The sequence below is a fragment of the Triturus cristatus genome, chromosome 3_2 (assembly GCF_964204655.1).
Source record: "Triturus cristatus chromosome 3_2, aTriCri1.1, whole genome shotgun sequence".
In the NCBI taxonomy this organism is placed as follows: Eukaryota; Metazoa; Chordata; class Amphibia; order Caudata; family Salamandridae; genus Triturus; species Triturus cristatus.
In genome coordinates, this window is record NC_140584.1 from 314632078 (window position 1) to 314654718 (window position 22641).

The 22641-nt window shown below is 41.0% G+C and overlaps 1 protein-coding gene across 3 annotated transcripts in view; it reads right to left on the reverse strand.

The window, feature by feature from the left end:
- The window catches only part of LOC146857258 (uncharacterized), a 318275-nt gene that overhangs the window by 247600 nt on the left and 48034 nt on the right, over window positions 1-22641 (reverse strand). For 2 of the 3 annotated variants that reach the window (XM_085647763.1, XM_085647765.1), the window contains exon 2: window positions 1898-1934. The exons of the other annotated variant lie outside the window; for it this stretch is intronic. The gene's annotated coding sequence lies outside the window, so the exon portion shown is untranslated. The remainder of the gene's footprint in view (window positions 1-1897; window positions 1935-22641) is intronic. 3 annotated transcript variants of the gene reach the window in all.

A 22641-nucleotide genomic window follows, 5' to 3' on the forward strand; every position in this document is an offset into this window, starting at 1 on the left:
TTGCCTGTGTGGATACAGAGGAAGATCTGCAGCTACAGAATAGAAAGTTATATTATTTATTTTTATTTATTTTCTTTGTGGTGGGAAATGTGAGATACTATTGTTTGTGTAAATATTATGTGATTGTTTTTTGGAATTGTGTGGTTTATGTGTTGCAATTAATTTATGTGATAGATTGAGTTTGTTTTTTAGTTTCTTGGTTGGGGTGGTTACATTTTTTGTTTCAATAATTTTTAGATCTTTATCTCAGTTTTAATCAACTTTGGAATTTTATTTAATTTTTAGACAGATGTAATAAAATATATTTATTATTGATTATGAAAACAAAATGATTTGTCATTTTGTTTTAGAGGTTTTTGGGTACATTGGTTAGGTTTCTATTTATTTTATCATTTGCGTTTGGCTATCATTTCTAAGTAATCTACTTCTTTGTTACTTATAAAGAGTTTGACTTTAAATCGTAGCATGTCCCAGATTCTTTTGGGTTGTTTGCTAAGTTTAGGGGTAATTTGGCTGATAGATTTCTCCATTCATAGTTGTTGGTAGCTTTTCTAATTTTGTAAGGCTTCTATACATTTATAGAGTGTAGGTTGGGTTCTGCCTAGTGTGTATTGAAAGGCAATGTGCCATTCTTTCACTACATTGTTTTTTTTAAATTTCCTATGCCAAGGTGCTGTCATAGACATTCCATCATGGTATTTGGAATTTGAGTTGGCATCTGTGTCCAGAGCCATGCAGTCTGCCAACACAAGTGTCATCGAAATAATCCATTTGGGGGCTTAGTTTGACTACATTTTGTTGGGAGAAAGGGCCCTCTATTAGTAAATTGTTGTGACAAGCTACCGCAGTCACAGGGACATAGACTAGTGCTATCATGTTTTTATTTCAAAGGTAAATTGACTGTTTATCGAAGATTCTACACATTGTGCAGATTGTTGTATGTGTTGCCACATGCTTTGATTGAAATGATAGCACAGCCATGTATGGCTGTGTGGGGAATTTTTTTTAAACGGTTTGAATCATGGCCTGCTCAAAGTCTGTGATTATGTTTTGTGGGTAATAGTTATTTGTTTAGTGTTTAATGTGGTTTAATAGGTAGTAGTAAGTGCTGCTTTATTTAGGTAGTGAGGGAATATATAAAAGGAATATTTGTGTTTTGATATACCATGTATGGTGAATATCTGAGTGAATGATATGGGACACATTTTGGAGGTCCCATTTATCATCCAGGTTTGACAATGTCTTGGTTTTAGTAAGTTATTTTCTGTAGAGAATATTAGGATTTGTTTCTCATTATTTGAGTTGTCATGTAAAAGGCAAGGTTTCTCATGATGTTTCATTGTTAGATGTTCAGGTATTTCTATTTCTTGGTATCTTCTTGGGGCAGGATGAGTATCACTGGTTTCTTTTTTAGTTTGTGAAATTAAACATGTTAAAGTGAATATAGGCAGTGGATGGCCTGTGATGTGTTCGGAGGCTTTATGCAACATATCTATAAGAATTTTTTTTGTATGTTCCTGGGAGCTAGTGCTTTACTGTCTTATCCTGCAATATCTACATTACTTCTATTTTCGTTACATTTAGGGGGTGGTTGTGCTCTCTTACATGAATTACAACATCAACTTTTGTAGATGTCCTTAAATAACATGCATTAGAATAATATGTGGTACACTTACAATGTATATTTTCTATTGATGCACTTTATTGGCTGTAGGTGTAGCTCATGTGATTTAGTGATTTAGTAACAGCTTTAATTTATGACATGCTATGCATTTTGCTGCCTATGTCATTGTATCTGAAAGTAGTGTAATAATATAAATATATACAATATTTTAAAATTTGTACAATTGGTATTTACATGTAAAATCATGTAACTACTTCTATTTTGTGTACTTACCTGTATGTTCTGTTTAGTGGAGCAGGTGATTTCTTTTCTGTTGGATAAAAAAACAAATTCAGTTTCATTTTAAATGTTAATTTGTTGGTAGTTTGTAGAGGGTGATGTCATTAGGTATATTTTTACTCACTATTTGGGTGAGCTTATAGTTTTTTATTAATTTATGTATACATACTTTCTTATCTCTGTTTGCTAGTTTGTGATAGTAGTTTTAGTATTGATATTGTATGTATCGATCTTATATCAGTGACCCAGACTAGGATATCAAATGATAGACTATGTGGAAGAAAAAAGATTTTGTGATGAAAAAGAGGTAGGGGGAATGGGATAGATTTAACTTTAAATATTATGCATTTTAGGCTAGTAGCAAATCCTGGTGGAGTCCTGTGGTGACTGGCAGCCATGGTTTTAATGAATAAGTATATGTGCCTGTAGTTTGAATGAGAGGGGTGGAGTTACCTGTGAGCTCCGAGATGCACATCTTGATTAGAGGAGAGAGACTGCATAATAGGGGTAGAATTAGAGGTAGGGTAGACAATGTAAAGAGAGTGCTCCTGTTCATTGTTTCTGGGAATAGGCTATAATATATAGATGAATCAGTGGTGTACGTAGTGGCCTACAAATGAACAGTTACCAAGATGTATTCCCCTAAAGGAAAGTTATAGCCAATTTACTAGCTTCCTAAAGGAATAGGATAGGATATGTATACATATAAACGTTCATAGCTACATATATACATACATACATACATACCTACATAACTACATACTTACACACATACATCCATACATACATGGATGGCCTGTGGAAGGCTCTGTTCTGCTGCATGATGCACTGTGTGCAAATAATGAAATAAACAAAATGGATTGAAAAGACACTTTGGTGTCGATTCCGATCCTGTGTTTTTTTCTCCCATACGACTCGTATCCGTACAAACGGTGAAGTACGATTCGTACGTCAAAAATACATACGAATCGCCTTGGAAAAAAGTTAACGAGACGTCCCCGGACAGTTTTACATACAAATCGTAAAACTGAAGTCCAAGCGTGCAAGTACGATCCGTGCCGCCCGTCCGAAAACACAAGCGCATGGAAAAGGCACCGTACGGACCGAACTTTGTACGAGCCCTACCCCGAGTACACTTGTGCCCGGGGTACGAGTCGCACGGCCCCCCCAGCCTCCCACCCCTCCGGCGTACGTCCGCACCGTACCCCCCACCCCCGTATGTACGGCACGTACCCCTTACCCCCATATGTACGGCACGTACCCCCCACCCCCCGTATGTACGGCGCGTCCCCTCCACCCCCCGTATGTACAGCCCGTACCCCCACCCCTGTATGTACGGCGCGTACCCCCCACCCGCGTATGTCTGCACCGTACCCCAGGCGTACCCACCACCCGCGTATGTCCGCACCGTACCCCAGGCATACCCCCCACCCGAGTATGTCTGCACCGTACCCCAGGCGTACCCCAATCCTCGCGTATGTGTGGACCGTACATACGCGAGGATTGGGGTACGCCTGGGGTACGGTGTGGACATACGCGGGTGGGGGGTACGCCTGGGGTACGGTGCGGACATACGTGGGTGGGGGGTACGCCTGGGGTACGGTGTGGACATACGCAGGTGGGGGGTATGCCTGGGGTACGGTGCAGACATATGGGGGGTGGGGGGTATGTGCCGTACATACAGGGGTGGGGAGTACGCGCCGTACATATGGAGGTTTGGGTGGTACGCGCCGTACATACGGGGGGTGGGGGGTACGGGCCGTACATATGCCATGTTGGGGTACGCACCGTACATGATGACACGTACGATGTGGGTGATGGCGTGTCCGTCGCGTAGCGGGCCCCCCTTTTCCTCGTGCACCGCAGCATACTTAGCTTTTCCGGCACTTTTTGGCTCCCGTAAAAATATAGCCGTGCGGAGTGCTGTAGGTATGAATCGTACTTGCTGGTCCGTAAAACGCTGCCTGACTCCGTGCGGACATCGCGTACCCGCTGTCCAGGATCGGAATTGTATGTATTTTTTAGCCGTACGGTGTTTTTTACGATTCATACGGAAATGGTATTTCTGTACGAATCGTACTTGCTGGTTTGTACAGTGGAATTCCCGGGTACGAGTCGTACGGAGAAAACACTCCGTACGACCATTTGTAACCGGGTTTTACAGGATCGGAATTGGCATCATAGTGTTGATGAGTTACACGATAAATGAAAGATTAGTCCAGCAAGCAGACTTTCCAAAGTCTATATAAATCACTTTAAAAGATAGCTGCTCACCTAGTTGATTAGAGATGGAATCATTTAGAGGTGTACAAATTAAGGAAAGTTAACAAGGGAAAGCCAATTAGTTGGGAAGGAATTTGATGAGGCACATTAGCAATAACCAGCAGTATTGATCAATCAGATTCAGTGATGAAAATGAGAGTGGGGAGTTCTGTATGGAGATCAAATAGGGATGTTCAGTTGATCTTCCCAGAGCTGACACCTCTAAATCCATTAGGTTAGAGTAATGGAAGGGGATGATGATGTTCAATGGTCTAGTTGAAGGAGAATATTGATATTTGCAATCTGCTTTGTGTCAGCTGGAGCATTTGCATATTAAAGACGAGCACTATTTGAACCCTCGGGGTATATGAGTAACCAACTAAACTGTATATCTGCATCCAAGCCTCATTTAGAAATCACAAACCTATTAATCACAGAGGACCTAGTCTCACATTGCTACTGGAGGCATCTCAACCAGCAATAGAACTCCTGTTGTCCTTCCCCCACCCCCATAACATCTTGCTCAATAATACTCCTAGAGCATCAGGAAGTGTCATAAAGATAAAGAAAGCATCCGTTCAATATAAACCTTTGACAACTTATCAGTTGCTTTCCATTCAATGCCTGTCCATCAAGGTGAAAACCTCAGAAATATAACCCACAAGTTTGCAAATAATCTCTAACTACCAAGTGCTAACTCATTATTTGGTGAACAAATGATTGACAACCTAGCAGACAGCAGACAAAACAAATTTAACTATAAATTACATTTTATGAGTGATTGCAGCTTACATGGTGGCATCTCAAAATGCTATGGCCCTCAAGTACAAAAGCATTTCAAGGTCAGAAAGGCTTTGATCTGTATAATTAGAGCCTTTGCAACCACAAAATAACATTTAGGTATTTACAAAACCCAAACTTAGATTTGGTATCACATTACCAAATCACCATTTCGGTTTGACAATAGATATCGAATTGCTATTTGGAAAGATTGTGTTAAGGGCGTACCTTCCAGATACTGGTTCCTTAAAGTATTTATTAATGTTTAGCAACCAAACTCCGGTCGCAAATCATTACCATTTTACCACCTCCTCAAAGGAGGTGGTAAGTCATTCGCAAATGGGAAGAGGTCTTCAGAGGATGCGTTCCTGTTCGTGGATATTGACAAAAACTTTTTTTAGCAGCAGGCAATGGTCTTTGGGACCACTATCTGCTCCTAAAAAAGTTTGTGTAAATTGCATTTTTCTGTAACGCATCCCATTTTCTTTTCATGAAAAAGGGCTGTTTAAAAAAAAAAGCTTTATTTAAAAGCAATCACACGTAAGGTGGTCTGCTGACCCCATTGTATTTTTCTGTAACGCATCCCGTTTTCTTTTCATGAAAAAGGGCTGTTTTTAAAAAAATGCTTTATTTAAAAGCAATCACACGTAAGGTGGTCTGCTGACCCCATCAGGCCACCATGCCTGTCATGAAAGCCAATCATAGTGGATTGCAATTTGCAATGTTCCTCATGCATATTAATGAGTTGATCAAATTGCAACCCACTACTATTTGGTATTTTGTGAACCGCCCTGTTAGTAAATAGGTTGATTCACAAAATACCTATGGATTCGGTAGAAGTCGGTTCACAAACTGCAAACACTTCTACCAAATATATTTTAGTACATACCTTTTAAGAAATAATAAATCGTCATTTATTATTTATTTATTTGCAAAGTTTTATATAGCGATGTCTAGACCGTAGGTATCAGAGTGCTTTACATGAGTATCAGCAAGTTATTTATTTAGTATTTATTTGAAAAGTTTTATAAAGCGCGAACATGACCCTTGCGGGTATCAGAGCACTGTTCACAGAGGCAAAAGCATGCATGAACTTAGAACAGTTGAGGTCAACATTGTAAAACAGCATGGAGTAAACAATCAAAGTCAGATACCGGGTAGAAGGCCCCACTAGTTCAGTTTGTCATATAGTGCAAAATATTTCCCGAAACATTCAGTAAAACAATCATATATAAGTTAAAGATTACATAATTACTTCAGTTACAGAATCCAAGTATAGACATCAGGGAAAGATAGAGGGAAGGAAACGTAACAGGGAGGTGAGGAAAACAATGTCAGATGTCCGGCTGGGTAGGTGACGGCCGAGGGGGTGAACCAGGGCCAAACTCCTCCATAGCTGCATAGGACAGCTCCACCGGGCATCGGCCAAGGTTCCTCGGACTCGGACCAATTATTAATTGTCGCTATTTACTGTTTACCAAATGGAATGTTTCTACCTGAGGGCCTACAGGGTATCCTAGCCCATGTTTTCACAAGCAATAATTTAAAACTACTGTGCTCGTCACCTAACCATGTGAAAGACACTATCAAGCCCTCCTAGTTTATCAAAAAAGATATCTGAGAGACAGAGCAGCCAATTTCTGTGGACCAGTTGGACCAGTTACTAGTCCCTGTCGTCCTTCATTGCACGAAAACCTATAATACTTATCAAAATTAAAAACCTGAGGTCTGGATAAAAAATCTCTAAGACATTGATAAATTACAAAATCTCTTTCTAAGCTATTGGTTTTCATTAGGGAACTTTAAACAATCAAGAAAACAGACCATTATAATACAGTAATGAATGCATCCGTCCCAATCTGGGTTAAGAGACTCTTATAGTACTGAGTTGGCTCTTGTAGAAGTCTCTGAAGCCATTCAGGAATGCCTGAATTCTGGGGGCAGGGCAGCTCCGATTTTGCTGGACCTCTCGACAGCATTTGATACCGTTCCCAACTCTCTGCTGCTAGATCACTTTGCGGGCATAGGAATTTCAGGTGCTGCCTGGAGTTGGTTGAAATCATTTTTGCAGGGTCGCACGCAACAGGTATGACGCCCCCCGTTCGCTTCCCCCCCTCAGATAGTGACTACTGGGGTGCCGCAGGGGTCCTCCTTGAGCCCCCTTCTTTTCAACATATATGTCACTCCCTTGATTCAGTTGGCAGAAGAGCTTGGAGCCAAAATCATTGCATACCCCGATGACACACAGCTGCTGTTTACTTGGGGAAAATCCGAGTGTTCCACTTCCTCTGGAAAAAACTGTCTGACAGCAGACTTCCATTGACTCTCCTCTGCACAATTAAAATGCAACGATGACAAATCGGAAATGTTCCTTTATGGCAGTTTCCCCCCTACCCCCAGTTTAGGGAAGCACTGTGGCCGGTTGAATATGCCATGCCTGCTTCAATGGGGCAACCCGCTAAGAATCTTGGGCTATGGTTTGAAGAGAAATTGTCTTTCTCCACTCAGATCAAGAAACTTGCCGGGAACTGCTTTGGGATACTCAAATTCCTCAGAAGATGTATCCCACTCCTCCCTAGGACAGCCAAGGAAACAGTTACTCGGCCCTGATGCTTTTGCGTATCAACTATGCCAATGCTTTGTACGTCGGCCTACCGGGCTACTTGCTTAACAGACTGCGGGTAGTCCAGAATGCTGCGGCCAGGCTTATTTTTAACATCCCAATAAGAAATCAGTGTAAGACAGCATCTGCGCACACTTCACTGGCTGCCTAGAGCCGAACGAGTTAAGTTTGAAGCCCTGGTCCTGGCGCATTGTGCCCTGCACGCTTTCGGTCCAATCTATTTAGGGAAACACTTGATGTTCTATACTCCAGCTAGACAGCTTCGTTCAGCCTCTCAGCTCCTAGCCCACATACCTCGCTTTCATCTTAAAATAATGGGTGGCAGCTCTCTTGCTTTTAGGGCTGCTACGGCCTGGAATTCACTTCTATTTGCTCTTCATAGCATTCAGGACCACACTCTCTTAAAAAAAAGACTGAAAACGTTTATCTTTATCAAACTGGCCCTTCTTCGCCTCTCAATGCTCGTGCTGGGACACTCCTTGAAGTATCCGTGCGAGTTACAAGCTCCAATAACATAACATAACATTATAAACAAACTCTCCATTCAAAAACTAAAAAGACTGAACAACAAAAACAAGCATATTTCTTCTCCTAAGAATTTCATGAAGTGAGGAAAGTTATAACAGAAAAAGATTATGGTATAAAAACCCATACACAACAGCACTAAAAATATATATATTAAGTGCAAAGCCTACAAAAACACATTTTTGGGAAAGCAAGACAATGTTCTTTAAGTTAGAGATTAATTTGCAAAAAACACCCAGGGGAACTTTTCCAGATAGTCAAGAAGCTCATCACCCCCCCTGTAACTACAAATATTACAGAATTGAATGAATTCTGTGAAAGACTCTTAATCCTCTTTTCTGATTAAACAAGAAAGCTAGTACTCTTTCTTACCTACAAGAAATCTGATATACTCAACAATCCCTTAACCTTTAGATTCACACAAATGTTTCCCTAAGCTATCAGGAGCAAAACGTCCTGCCATCATCGCCGATCTAAAACCATCAGTATATTACACTGACTGACCAGTGCCCAAAGCTCTGCTTAGAGGTCCCCGATCAAGGCTGTGCAGTCTATAATTCACCCTAGTCCTCTTCCATCAAATATTAGACACTCCCTGCACCTTTGTCACCCTCTTGTAGGTTCCAGCCTTTTCTCTATATGATGTTTTGTTGTCCTTCTCTTCCTCCATCTTTCCACTCTGTTTGTTTTTCCATTTTTTGCTCTCAGTAAACATCCAATGAGGAAAATGAGTGCTGGTCCCAAAACAGAGGGGGCTGCTCGACCCCACTGGCAACCACCAGCTCAAATTAAGCACTGCCTCGAAGTTCTCCAATCGAGCTTCAGACCTGGTTTCAGAATAGAGACTGGTTTGCTAAAAATAGTGGATGATGTGCTACACATTCTAGTCTAAGGCAATTTATGTTTCCTCATTCTTCTTATCGTATTAGCAGCATTTGAGACGCTCAGCCTTGCCACATTTCTGAAGATCATGGAACAATGGTTGTCTCTTATATTTGACTAATAACTCCCAGTATATAAAACTGGTAAACTTGCTCACAAGTCCCTACCCTCTTTAGCAAGGTTTTTCCAGAGTTCTGGTACTTTCCCTAGTGCTCTTTAATCGATATTTGGAACCTCTCAGCTCGTTCTTAAGGCTTTCAAAAATATTGTCTCATCTCTCCACAGATGACACTCAGCTATACCTGAAATTCTCCGCAGCTGATGACATTGCCGATCTTGCCAAATCACTGTAATTCCCCCAATATGCATGCTGCTATAGCACTTCAAACCTAACTCTCCCCATCTCATCTCAACCCTTAACTCAGGGCCAGCTCTAGGGTGGTGCAACTGGTGCCACCGCACCCAGTGCTCCCTTCAGGGGGCACCAAGTTTGCAAGTTTCTTTTTATTTTAAAAGCACCTGCTGCGGCATTCCTTGCCTCCAGCAATTTCCACACAAAAATAAAAATGTCAAAATAACTCTGGTGATTAATGTTCTCCCTGGACAGAGATGGAGTTTTGTCTAGTTGAGGTTTTGAATTATCCTAAAATAGCATAGAGGGTTAATATGCCTGCTGCAGTGACCCTGTACCATGCAGATCACAAAGTGTATAAAATGTAAATAGGTCATTCTGTTACTGCTTTTCTAAGAGACATCCTTTTGTTACTTGCGGTTTATAAATTAAAATCCTACTACAGAATGAATTATTAACTGTCATCAAGGAACTTGCATGCACACTGCAAAGTATATATTAGAGCATAGATTAATGTTGCAAAAAGGGTTAATTTGGGTAGAACCCCCAACTATGATGTTCCGTTTTTAATTCTGAATTTGTGCTTCTCCAAACCAAGCACTCTTGAACTATACTGCCTACCAGTATGGATAACATGTCACTCCTACACCTTGTAGTCCTCTGGCTTACGTAACATTTCCTATTCACTTATTTACACACGTATGATTGATTGTCTCTGTGTAATGTGTGTGTGATGCAAAGTGCTCTGACACCCTACACTGGTATGAGTGACGCTATATAACTAATCAAATGCATCTGAAAGAGAGTGGTTATGGAGACTTGAGGGGCACTGTTAAATGGTGGTGGGGAGGGAATCTGTGGTGGAGGTGGTCACCTCCCCCACCACAGTTAGGAGGCAACAACAAACATTGTTGCACCTGGTGCCACCAGCGCTTAAGCTGGCCATGCCTTATCTGCTCCACTCTGACCCTGCCCAGGCTAGATGCAAGTATCCTGCTAGATTGGATATACTCTGTTGCTGAATGTGTGAAGTGTCTATATTTTACCCTTGATAGCAAGGAGTACCAAATCTGGCTTCAATGAATACAATTCCTCATCAAGCAGATGATTTGATACTGCCCTAAAAGCTTATGTCATCTCAAGGCTTAACTGTGGCAACTCCCTTCTAGGTGGAATATCTAAAATTCACTTCCTCCTTTGAAGCTGTCCGTCTTAGCACTGCTCATCCGATCCCATGCACTGAAATAGCTAATGATATCACCCTTGTCTTGATCCCTTTGAACTGGCTTCTCTTAGAAATAAGAAGATTATTGAAGCTGAAATGTGTAGCACATAAATCTGTTGATAATGGTTGTCACAATTATCAAAACATCTATCAGGGAAATTAATCATCCAAATAGGCTTGGTGTCCCTCTGCAGTGCAGACACTCTGTGCCTGAAAACCCCATCCTTTAAGAAACCAAAGACTCTATAACAAGCTTTGTCATGGAGTGGTTCCAGGGTATGGAACTGTTTTCCCTTGAAATAGGACGATGCCTTCTTAGAGTACCTCCAAGAGACAAGTTGAACTACCAGTATTCCAATGCCAAATCCAATTTGGCATGCTTGATTAAAGGTGGGCACAGAACTTGAGTATGAGACATTTTGAGAACATTATCATAAGAGAGGCTTACTATTAGTGCTATAGTGTCACTCATGGTTAAGAACTTTGATCTGCTGGTCTGCTATGCCCTTTAAATATGCATTCACTTACGTATCGATGGCAGAAAATAAATTCAATTATGGGGGTAAGATTTTATAGTCAGCACCTGCATATGCTTTGTAATGTTATTTGTTTCCTTAAAAGGAGAAACAGAGTGAGGCCAGCTGCAGTTGTCCTACAATGTGTTCAAGAAAAGGGCCCCGAGCCCAGGTTGCACGAGGAGGACAGTAGAACTCATCACAGCTTGTTCAGAAATGCATTAGACCACAGAAGTGCACTCTGAGACACTCTTGATGTCTGGCAATATTCCACTAAAATAGAATATTTCACATACATTTGAAAGAGCAGTAGTGAGTTAAAATATTGTTAAGTGCTAGTAAAGCAGTCCATGTGTGTTGTAAGCGGGAGGACAATTTTTCATCTCAAACATCTTTCACATGCCCCCTTTCTCAACTTACTCTTGCCTTACTCAGTAACTCTCTTTCGCATTTATCTACAAGTTAATTCCCTTTATGTTGAAACAATCACTTTGAGTAACCATAAACCAAGATCATCACCTAGAGGATTGTTACATTGACCATGTATATTCCTTCAACTGACCATTAGTATTGAACTGTTAAACCAATGACCGCTATCACATCGACTCGCCATTGCATCAGACTGTCCATTAAATCCTCCTGATCATAAAACTAATAGTGATTGTCACATTGACTAACCATTGCATTGACTATGACCTTACATCAACTAACAATTTCATCGACCACAACCATTACACCAACCATGAACATCTCATCCATTGACAATTGTTTTAATCAGAGCATTATATCAACCTGACCTGTATGTCGACTATAACCTACGCATTGGTTGACCATTGTATAAACCTGACCATTTCATTGACCATGTCCCTCCCATCAATAGACCATTACATCAACCTAAATATTACATCAACATGGCTCTTGGGCTAAAATTGAAGTCTGGGTTTAAAATTATCTGTCATCCCTATCAATGCGATGGCAAGTCAATTCAGTGGCAACTAATCATTGTAATAATGGGTCACCAGAGTTGGTTTGCAGCTGTTACATGCATCCTTTGTACGTTCACTCACTTTCTATCTGTCTGCTTCCCTCTCTATTCATCTTCTCCCTCTTTTGTCACTGTTTAGAGGCTGGGAAAATGTGAAGGTAATAAATCTGGTCGTGGTAAATATGTTACCAATCAGTATAAACTCCAAATGGAGTCCATATTAACACTTCTCCTGATAGGCAGCCAAAGCTCTCTGCCAGCAGAGACCCCATCTCAGCAAACCAGTTGGTGCCTTCTCAGCGAATCTCACGTTTTCCTGTCATTTCTTGTGTCCATTTTTGCTGCTACAGCAGGATCACCTTCTGGCAAAGTTGTCACTGTAGCCTGGTGGCATATTTTTCAGTGCTACCGCCAAATCGGGAATCTCTTTCTGAAAAATAAAAAAAAGGAATGTCCCTACCACGCTTTTAGGTTATGAGTGATATTACCGCTATATTCTTACTCGGGACGGTGTTGAGCAATTAAAATCAAAATCAGATTTCCTGAAACTCTTTAACCAGTTGTCTTTGGGCGGACAGGTTGCCAGTACGGGGTTTGCGATGGTGTAGTTAATTGAGGCTCTGCTGTCAGAAACCAGGGGGTGAATGAGGTGCGGGAAACTTGAGTCAGGCAGCAGGAAACCCACCTAGTTTGGGAGAGTTTCCAATTATTGACCTACGATGGCCTTAGTGTTTTGCACAAATAGGAAATAGGATGCCGTACAATGTAATAGGACACTGCACCACATTTCTTGCTTTTTGGTTTTTATCACCTTTTTGCTCCCCAAAACCATGTGTGGTAATTCCATGAATAAAGGTGGTATTAACAGAGCATGTCATACTAAAATATGTGGAAATATGAATATACGGCTGTTTTAGAACAACCGCAGCACTCTAAACGAGAAGGTGGTCTTCTCTCTCGCCTCTTCTTCATCTCTCTTTTCACTTTCTGTCTATATCTGTTCCTCATTTTTCTCCCCGCTATTTAGTATCTGTTTCACTTTCTCCTAAGTACAGTTTTCTCTCTTTTCACATTTGGGATACGTTTTTCCACAGTAATGTCCCACCTCTCCTCTCTATGGGGCATATCATCAAGGCGGCGCTATGGAATAAGGTGATGAAATTATCGCCACATTTTGCCCGCAAACGGACGCAAAAGCAGCGAAAATTTCATCTCCTTATCAGCAAAGACATGCTTATCGCGTGATTTGCTGACTTAGCGCCCATTACAACAACGCCCAGCTTTGCATCGCTAATGAGATGCAAAGTGGGCGTTCCTTCCAAAAATAACTATAGAAATGTCGCTAACCGACATTTCTCCAATTATCAATCGGCACACTAACAAGCTTAGCGATAAGAAAAGTAGCGCTAACAGCGGTTATCGTTACTTTCCTTACGCCTGCTTTTAGTTTGACTTAAATATAAGAGGAGGAACAGAGAGCTGTTTTGGGAGGTCCAGCACACGGAGCCCAATCATAAGTCTAAATATAAAGATGTATGCTGTTCCTAAAGGGTGTGATAAGACAAGGAAGCCTACAATGATCTATCAGTCAGTGAAGTCAGGAGAAACTTCCTCCTTTAGGAAAAAGACCCTCACACATCCAGCCAGCTAGATGTCATGCTTCATCATCAGGTCTGCTCCGAATCGGGGCGGCGCTGCAATCCCCGATCGGCGCCCTTATCGGGGCCTTTTGATGGAGATCTTTTTTCCTTTAAGCCGGTTGGTGTAATGCGGGTGAGGGCCCTAAGTGTAGTGTGTTCTAATGAAACTTCAAAACAAGTGGTCGGGCCCAAAATAACAAAAGTTTAATAAGCAGGGTCCCACTCTTGACTAAAACCAAAAAGAAGCGCCTCCCTGCAGTAAGGTAGTTAAGTTGGCGCTAAAAGAGGTTAACATGTTTCTTGCTATGGTTAGTTAAACCGCAATTCATCAGGACCAAACAAAAAAAGTTCACACACTTACTTGTAGTGATAGCACCTATTTAGCACTTACCACTCTTACAGCACCCTAATAAGTGGTTACTTTTGTTGGAGAAAAACCTAAATGCACCTGGAAGAGAGAATAAAAACAGGCACATAATAAAAACAACATTGAATAACAGGTTAATGGTTGTAAGCCTCATGTTCTGTAAACCCTTGAAGTGATGTCAGGCAAAACTCGTGGTACAATACAGTACAATTGTGATGAGAACAAGTGCTGTGAAAACTTTACACATGCACTTAAAGTGAGGGAAAAAGTGAAGAAAGTTTGAAAAACACAGACTACTGCAGAAATAGCACATATGTATTCGTTCTAAAACAACCAGTATCTCCTTAAGAAAACTAATTCCTAAAGCCACGGGGAGCGTTCAGTGATTAAAGTGCCATGGGTCACTAGTAAACTCACCCCATAGTGATGCGTCAGGGGCTCCAACGAATCAGGGCCGGACTATAACACTGAATAGTACAGTGTTCTGTCATGGTACACAAGCAAGATAATAGCGTTGGTATTCCGGCATGAAACAGACGAACAGTAAGACATGATAAATAAGAGTAAACTGGGAATAGGAGCCATGTGACGTTCAAATTATCGGTGAAAAATAGACCAAGGCTCTCGGTATACTAAATGGTTCGGAGGAGCTCAAAACCATTAACACCTATACTTGGGTTTGTATAACAACGTCAACCGCTCTCAAAGTTAGACCAGAAGGACTCAAAAGTCGTTTCCCCATTAAATCGAATTTGTCCCAAATTTCGACTGCTCTCAACGTAGGGCGGTAGGAACTGCCAAAAGACACTAGGTATCATGTGGAAAATAACCACGGTTCGCAACGTTTGCGGAAGGGAGATCGCAAGGGAATGTAAGGTGGAACCAGACAAAGGAAACTACATGTAAAGAACAGGCAGGGGTGGAGAAATTGGATTGACAGTTCCCGGGCTGCAAACTGGTCCCGTATGTCAGGAAATCTATAAAATGGACAGAGTCACAGGTGCGCGCTCCACTTCCGGGTGCGTCACGGTAGTGAGGACGTCACGTGTCAATCACGGGACATGGGGGGGGCGGGACCACCTGTGACTCTGTCCGAGTAACGGACTACACCGATTGGCTCTGGTTCCCTTTTTATGATTCCCTTCAGCTTTTTGCAGCGTCCCCCGAATCGGCCTGGACTGAGGGTAGGAGTCGCCGTTTCCTGCATCGAGGAAACATGTAAGTGCTTGTTTGTGCTCGGCTCTTTATTGGGGTTAAACATTAACTCTCTCTGGTAATTCTACCGCCATTGGCGTTTTAAAATGATTGGGCTTTATGAAGTTGGGTGGAAGCGTTCCATTTTATAGATTTCCTGACATACGGGACCAGTTTGCAGCCCGGGAACTGTCAATCCAATTTCTCCACCCCTGCCTGTTCTTTACATGTAGTTTCCTTTGTCTGGTTCCACCTTACATTCCCTTGCGATCTCCCTTCTGCAAACGTTTCGAACCGTGGTTATTTTCCACATGATACCTAGTGTCCTTTGGCAGTTCCTACCGCCCTACGTTGAGAGCAGTCGAAATTTGTGACAAATTCGATTTAATGGGGAAACGACTTTTGAGTCCTTCTGGTCTAACTTTGAGAGCGGTTGACGTTGTTATACAAACCCAAGTATAGGTGTTAACGGTTTTGAGCTCCTCCGAACCATTTAGTATACCGAGAGCCTTGGTCTATTTTTCACCGATAATTTGAACGTCACATGGCTCCTATTCCCCGTTTACTTTTATTTATCATGTCTTACTGTTCGTCTGTTTCATGCCGGAATACCAACGCTATTATCTTGCTTGTGTACCATGACAGAACACTGTACTATTCAGTGTTATAGTCCGGCCCTGATTCGTTGGAGCCCCTGACGCATCACTATGGGGTGAGTTTACTAGTGACCCATGGCACTTTAATCACTGAACGCTCCCCGTGGTTTTAGGAATTAGTTTTCTTAAGGAGATACTGGTTGTTTTAGAACTAATACATGTGTGCTATTTCTGCAGTAGTCTGTGTTTTTCACACTTTCTTCACTTTTTCCCTCACTTTAAGTGCATGTGTAAAGTTTTCACAGCACTTGTTCTCATCACAATTGTACTGTATTGTACCACGAGTGTTGCCTGACATCACAGAAGGGTTTACAGAACATGAGGCTTACAACCATTATCTGTTATTCAATGTTGTTTTTATTATGTGCCTGTTTTTATCCTCTCTTCCAGGTGCATTTAGGTTTTTCTCCAACAAAAGTAACCACTTATTAGGGTGCTGTAAGAGTGGTAAGTGCTAAATAGGTGCTATCACTACCAGTAAGTGTGTGAACTTTTTTTGTTTGGTCCTGATGAATTGCGGTTTACCTAACCATAGCAAGAAACATGTTGACCTCTTTTAGCGCCAACCTACCGGCTTAAAGGAAAAAAGATCTCCATCAAAAGGCCCCGATAAGGGCTCCGATCGGGGATTGCAGCGCCGCCCCAATTCGGAGCAGACCTGATGATGAAGCATGACATCTAGCTGGCTGGATGTGTGAGGGTCTTTTTCCTAAAGGAGGAAGTTTCTCCTGACTTCACTGACTTATAGATCATTGTTGGCCTTCTTTGTCTTATCACACCCTTTAGGAACAGCATACATCTTTATATTTAGACTTTAGTTTGACTTAGCCATGATATCCAATGGAAGGTGGATATCATGGCTGAGTCTGCCCTGCCCTATCAGCAAGCTATCGCCAAACGTTACGCGATTATCGCTGGATTTCCAGCGATAATCGCACATTTGGCAGCTTGCGCCTGGAATTTTATCGCTGTTGAGAGAGGCGTTGCTGATAGCACGCTATCTCAGCGATAAAATTCAGCGTTAGCCGGCGATAATTATCCTTGCGCTAAGCACGCTGAGCGATAATTATTGCCAGCCCTTGCTGATATGCCCCTTTTTCCTCCACACTGTACGCCATTTTCCTCTGTCTCTCACCTCTCCATCGGCTTTGAACTATTCTATTTTTTTTGTAGCACCCCCCTATTCTTTTCGATATCAATTATTTTTGTTTCTCTGTAAATCAATGTATTTCGCATCTCTTCTCGTTTACACTTTTTTTCTCTCTATGGGCCATATTATCAAGGAACGGTGATAACATTATCGGCGCTTTAGAGGCAGGAAACTGCCGCTAAACAGGCTATAATGGGCTTGATAACATGCCCTTGTGAATTCCCATAGAAGCCCAGGTTCTGGTGTGAACCTGGGCTTCTATGGGAATTCACAAGGGCATATTATCAAGCGCATTATCGCCGTTCCTTGATAATATGGCCCTTTGTTCTTTGCTCTTTGCACACACCCCCCATCCCTTTCTCGAAACATCTCCATGCTTTTCTCCCTGCCAAATAATTCCTCTGTTCTACCTCTTTCAGTTTTCTTCACATTACGATTGCAACATTACCTTTGCTTGGGGTCTCATGCGGAGCGCAGACCGTTTCCGAGTCTTTGCTCCTGCTCTGAGTATCTTCAGAGATCCAGGGTCGGACTGGCCAATTATAGGTCAACCGTGCAGTGCCTGGTGGGCTGATCTGACAGATCAGTCTATTGACAGGTTTTTTGAGCCGTTTATGGGTCTTTTTTATGGCTAGGTGGGCTGGTTTTTTATTGTTGATTTCCCTGATATTGCCAAAAACAGTCCCTGCTGCAAACACAAATGCATGCAGTCTCCCATACCTTGCAAACACCCATAGAGAGTGTCTTTCCTCAGTCCACTGTGCCGCAGCTGTCTCTGATGTTGGTCTGATCCTTGCCGGGAACTGGTTTGGGATACTCAAATTCCTCAGAAAGTGTATCCCACTCCTCCTTAGGACAGCCAAGGAAACAGTTACTTGGCCCTGATACTTTTGCGTATCGACTATGCTAATGCTTTGTACGTCGGCCTACCGGGCTACTTGCTTAACAGACTGCGGGTAGTCCAGAATGCTGCGGCCAGGCTTATTTTTAACATCCCAATAAGAAGCAGTGTAAGACAGCATCTGCGCACACTTCACTGGCTGCCTAGCGCCGAACGAGTTAAGTTTGAAGCCCTGGTCCTGGCGCATCGTGCCCTGCACGCTTCCGGTCCCATCTATTTAAGGAAACATTTCATGTTCTATACTCCAGATAGACAGCTTCGTTCAGCCTCACAGCTCCTAGCCCACATACCTCGCTTTCATATTATAATAATGGGTGGCAGCTCTCTTGCTTTTAGGGCTGCTACGGCCTGGAATTCACTTCTATTTGCTCTTCATAGCATTCAGGACCCCACTCTCTTCAAAAAAAGACTGAAAACGTTTCTCTTTATCAAACTGGCCCTTCTTCGCCTCTCAATGCTCGTGCTGGGACACTCCTAGGAGGATCCGTGCGTGTTACAAGCTCCAATAACATAACATAACATTGTAGACAAACTCTCCATTCAAAAACTAAAAAGACTGAACAACAAAAACAAGCATATGTCTTCTCCTAAGAATTTGTGAGGAAAGTTATAACAGAAAAAGATTATGGTATAAAAACCCATACACAACAGCACTAAAAAATATATCTTAAGTGCAAAGCCTACAAAAACACATTTTTGGGAAAGCAAGACAATGGGCCCGATTCACAGAACTAACTTAAGACAAAATCCTAAACTTACTACCATTTTGGTATTCATGGAAGGCATTTACTCATTTCGGTATTCACAGAAGGCACTTACTCATTTCGGTATTCACAGAGGTTAGGAGTCCTAACTTTAGGACTCCTAAATGCCTTCTGTGAATACCGAAAGTCTTAAAATAAGGATTTTTCTCAATTTAGTAGTAGTAAAGTTAGGACTCCTAACTTTAGGACTCCTAAATGCCTTCTGTGAATACCGAAAGCCTTAAAATTTGGATTTTTCTCAGTTTAGTAGTAGTATAGTTAGGACTCCTAAGTTTAGGACTCCTAAATGCCTTCTGTGAATACTGAAAGTCTTAAAATAAGGATTTTTCTCAATTTAGTAGTAGTAAAGTTAGGACTCCTAACTTTAGGACTCCTAAATGCCTTCTGTGAATACCGAAAGCCTTAAAATTAGGATTTTTCTCAGTTTAGTAGTAGTATAGTTAGGACTCCTAAGTTTAGGACTCCTAAACTGAGAATAATCCTAATTTTAAGACTTTCGGTATTCACAGAAGGCATTTAGGAGTCCTAAACTTAGGACTCCTAACTTCTGTGAATACCGAAATGAGTGAGTGTCTTCTGTGAATACCAAAATGAGTAAGTACCTTCTGTGAATACGAAAATGGTAGTAAGTTTAGGATTTTGTCTTAAGTTAGTTCTGTGAATCGGGCCCCAAGTTCTTTAAGTTAGAGATTAATTTGCAAAAAACACCCAGGGGAACTTTTCCAGATAGTCAAGAAGCTCATCACCCCCCCCGTAAATACAAATATTGCAGAATTGAATGAATTCTGTGAAAGACTCTTAATCCTCTTCTCTGATTAAACAAGAAAGCTAGTACTCTTTCTTACCTCCAAGAAATCTGATATACTCAACAATACCTTAACCTTTAGATTTACACAAATGTTTCCCTAAGCTATCAGGAGCAAAAAGTTCTGCCATCATCGCCCATCTAAAACCATCAGAATATTACACTGACTGACCAGTGCCCAAAGCTCTGCTTAGAGGTCCTCGACCAAGGCTGTGCAGTCTATAATTCACCCTAGTCCTCTTCCATCAAATATTAGACACTCCCTGCCCCTTTATCACCCTCTTGCAGGTTCCAGCCTTTTCTCTTTATGATGTTTTGTTGTCCTTCTCTTCCTCCATCTTTCCACTCTGTTTGTTTTTCCATTTCTTGCTCGCAGTAAATATCCGATGAGGAAAATGAGTGCTGGTCCCAAAACGGAGGGGGCTGGTCGAACCCACTGGCAACCACCAGCTCAAATTAAGCATTGCCTCAAAGTTCTCCAATCGAGCTTCAGACCTGGTTTCAGAATAGAGACTGGTTTGCTAAAAATAGTGGATGACGTGCTACACATTCTAGTGAAAAGGCAATTTATGTTTCCTCATTCTTCTTATCACATTAGCAGCATTTGAGACGCTCAGCCTTGCCACATTTCTGAAGATCATGGAACAATGGATGTCTCTTATATTTGACTAATAACTCCCAGTATATAAAACTGGTAAACTTGCTCACAAGTCCCTACCCTCTTTAGCAAGGATTTTCCAGAGTTCTGGTACTTTCCTTAGTGCTCTTTAATTGATATTTGGAACCTCTCAGTTCGTTCTTAAGGCTTTCAAAAATGTTGTCTCGTCTCTCCACAGATGACACTCAGCTATACCTGAAATTCTCCTCAGCTGATGACATTGCCGATCTTGCCAAATCACTGAAATTCCCCCAATATGCATTTTTTTATTTTTTTTTATTTTTATTGAGCAGAGCAGGGATAAAAAACAAATACAATCAAAAGAAGTCACTCTTCATATACTTCACATTCATATTCCAAATAAAACATAATTGAAAACTTTTTCTATAATATTAGATATGTAAACAGCTGAAAAAACCACAACAACTTCAGGCCATATCAAAATAATCAAAAAACTGCCAAGTCTTCTTAAATTTACTCATTGCTCCCACCCTCATCGCATATGCTTCTTCATACACCCTCGTACGCTTCATTTTATTGAACCATTTCATAAATGAGGGTATCTCAGGTGATCTCCAATTTTGCAAAATTAACGATCGTGCCATCAATGAACAAATCATAACAAAAGCCTCTTCATATTTAGTCAAACCTGAGATAGTTCTAGAAATTCCAAATAAGGCTATCTTTTCTTGGGGATCTATAGATTTATGGATGGCCTGACTTATGGCTCGAAAAATATTTCGCCAAAATTCATTAAGCTCCGGACAGGTATAAAAAATATGAAGCCAATTCCCTTCCTCTCCAGCTCGACAACGAAAACATCTATTTTCTACCTCCGGAAATCGTTTACTCAGGGCCACAGGGGTAAAATATGCTAGCCATCTATTTAGAAAAGCCATCCGTTTAAAATTAACCGCTCTCAAGACCTTATGGCCTAACTGAGCTTGAAGTTGCCATTCTTGACTTGAAAGAGCGCACCCCGTTTCCCGCTGAACCTTGTCCAGAAAATTATTCAAGATAGGGAGCTCACTATCCTTCCGTAGAAAAGAATACCATTTTCCTATGCCTTTCACTTTAATTTCATATCAAAGGGAAGACAGATATATCGTCGCGGAAGGAGGGGGGAAAATGAGAAATCTGTGAGTAATCAAGAAAATTAAGCACACTTTGATCTGGAAACTTGTTTTGAATCTCCTGCCACGAGATAATCCTATTATTCATGAAAAAATGTCGCAATTCCGCTAGACCCATTTCATTCCATTTCAGAATACGTCCTGGATGTAGAGATAATCCTAAAGCCTTACATTCTTGAAGCTTTAAGTAAGGCCATCCTGGGAAACTATTTTGTTTAAATAAAGATAACAATCTAAAAGAAAAATCACGTAATGTTTTATACCTAATTTTTTTTGGCAATTTGATGATTTTAAAAAAAATAGGAAGTTGTGCGCCTGCCTCCTGAAGCATTTTGTTTAAAAAAAAATGATCTTCTGAATTATTAGTGTCTAAAAAACAAGCTATTTTATCGAGCATGACTGCCTCATAATAAGTTCGCATTTTTGGAAGAGCGAGCCCCCCGTTTTCTACCTCAAGTTGTAGAACCTCGAGTTTAACCCTGGATGCCTTCTTGGCCCATATAAAATTCCTGAATAAAGAATTGATTTCTTTAAAATAACTCGCATTAATTTTTAAAGGTACATTACTGAAAAGGAACAAGAAAAGTGGGAGAATCATCATTTTAATCTGGGACACACGACCGATTATAGCTAAAGGAAGTACAGACCATTTATCAAGAAGGGTTTTTATTTTAGTCAATGTGGCCCTATAATTCAGGGAGAAGAATTGATCTATTGATTTAGAAATAAAAATACCTAGATAACGTACCGGGGCTAACTTGGCAGCTTGCATTTGTAAAGTGGGTGGTAAGAAAGAGTTGTCATTTAGGTTTAATATAATGATCTCCGTTTTATTTTGATTAATTTTATATCCCCCTATAGACTCAAAATTAGTGAATTCCGTCAGCAGATGATCTAAATTAGATTTATCCGGATGTAAATAAAGAATAACATCATCGGCAAATAATTTCAGTTTCTCCATCCCACTTATTGGAGGTCTTATTTCAGGATTTTCTCTAATTCTTATTGTAAGAGGCTCTATAAAAAACGTAAATAGCAAAGGGGAAAGGGGACAACCCTGTCTGGTCCCACGTTTGATCGATACTGATCTAAGCTGCTCAGCATTCAAAACTACTCTAGCTTCAGCTCCCGAATAAATATTTCTTAGCATATGTATTATTGGTAATGAGAATCCAAATGTATTTAACCCGATAAATAATGCCTCCCTATTTACCAAATCGAAAGCCTTTTCGGCATCTACCATCATAAACATTGATGGGATTTTATTACAAGTACAATAGTCGAGAGCTTGAATCAAATAGTTAGTATTAGATGACATAAA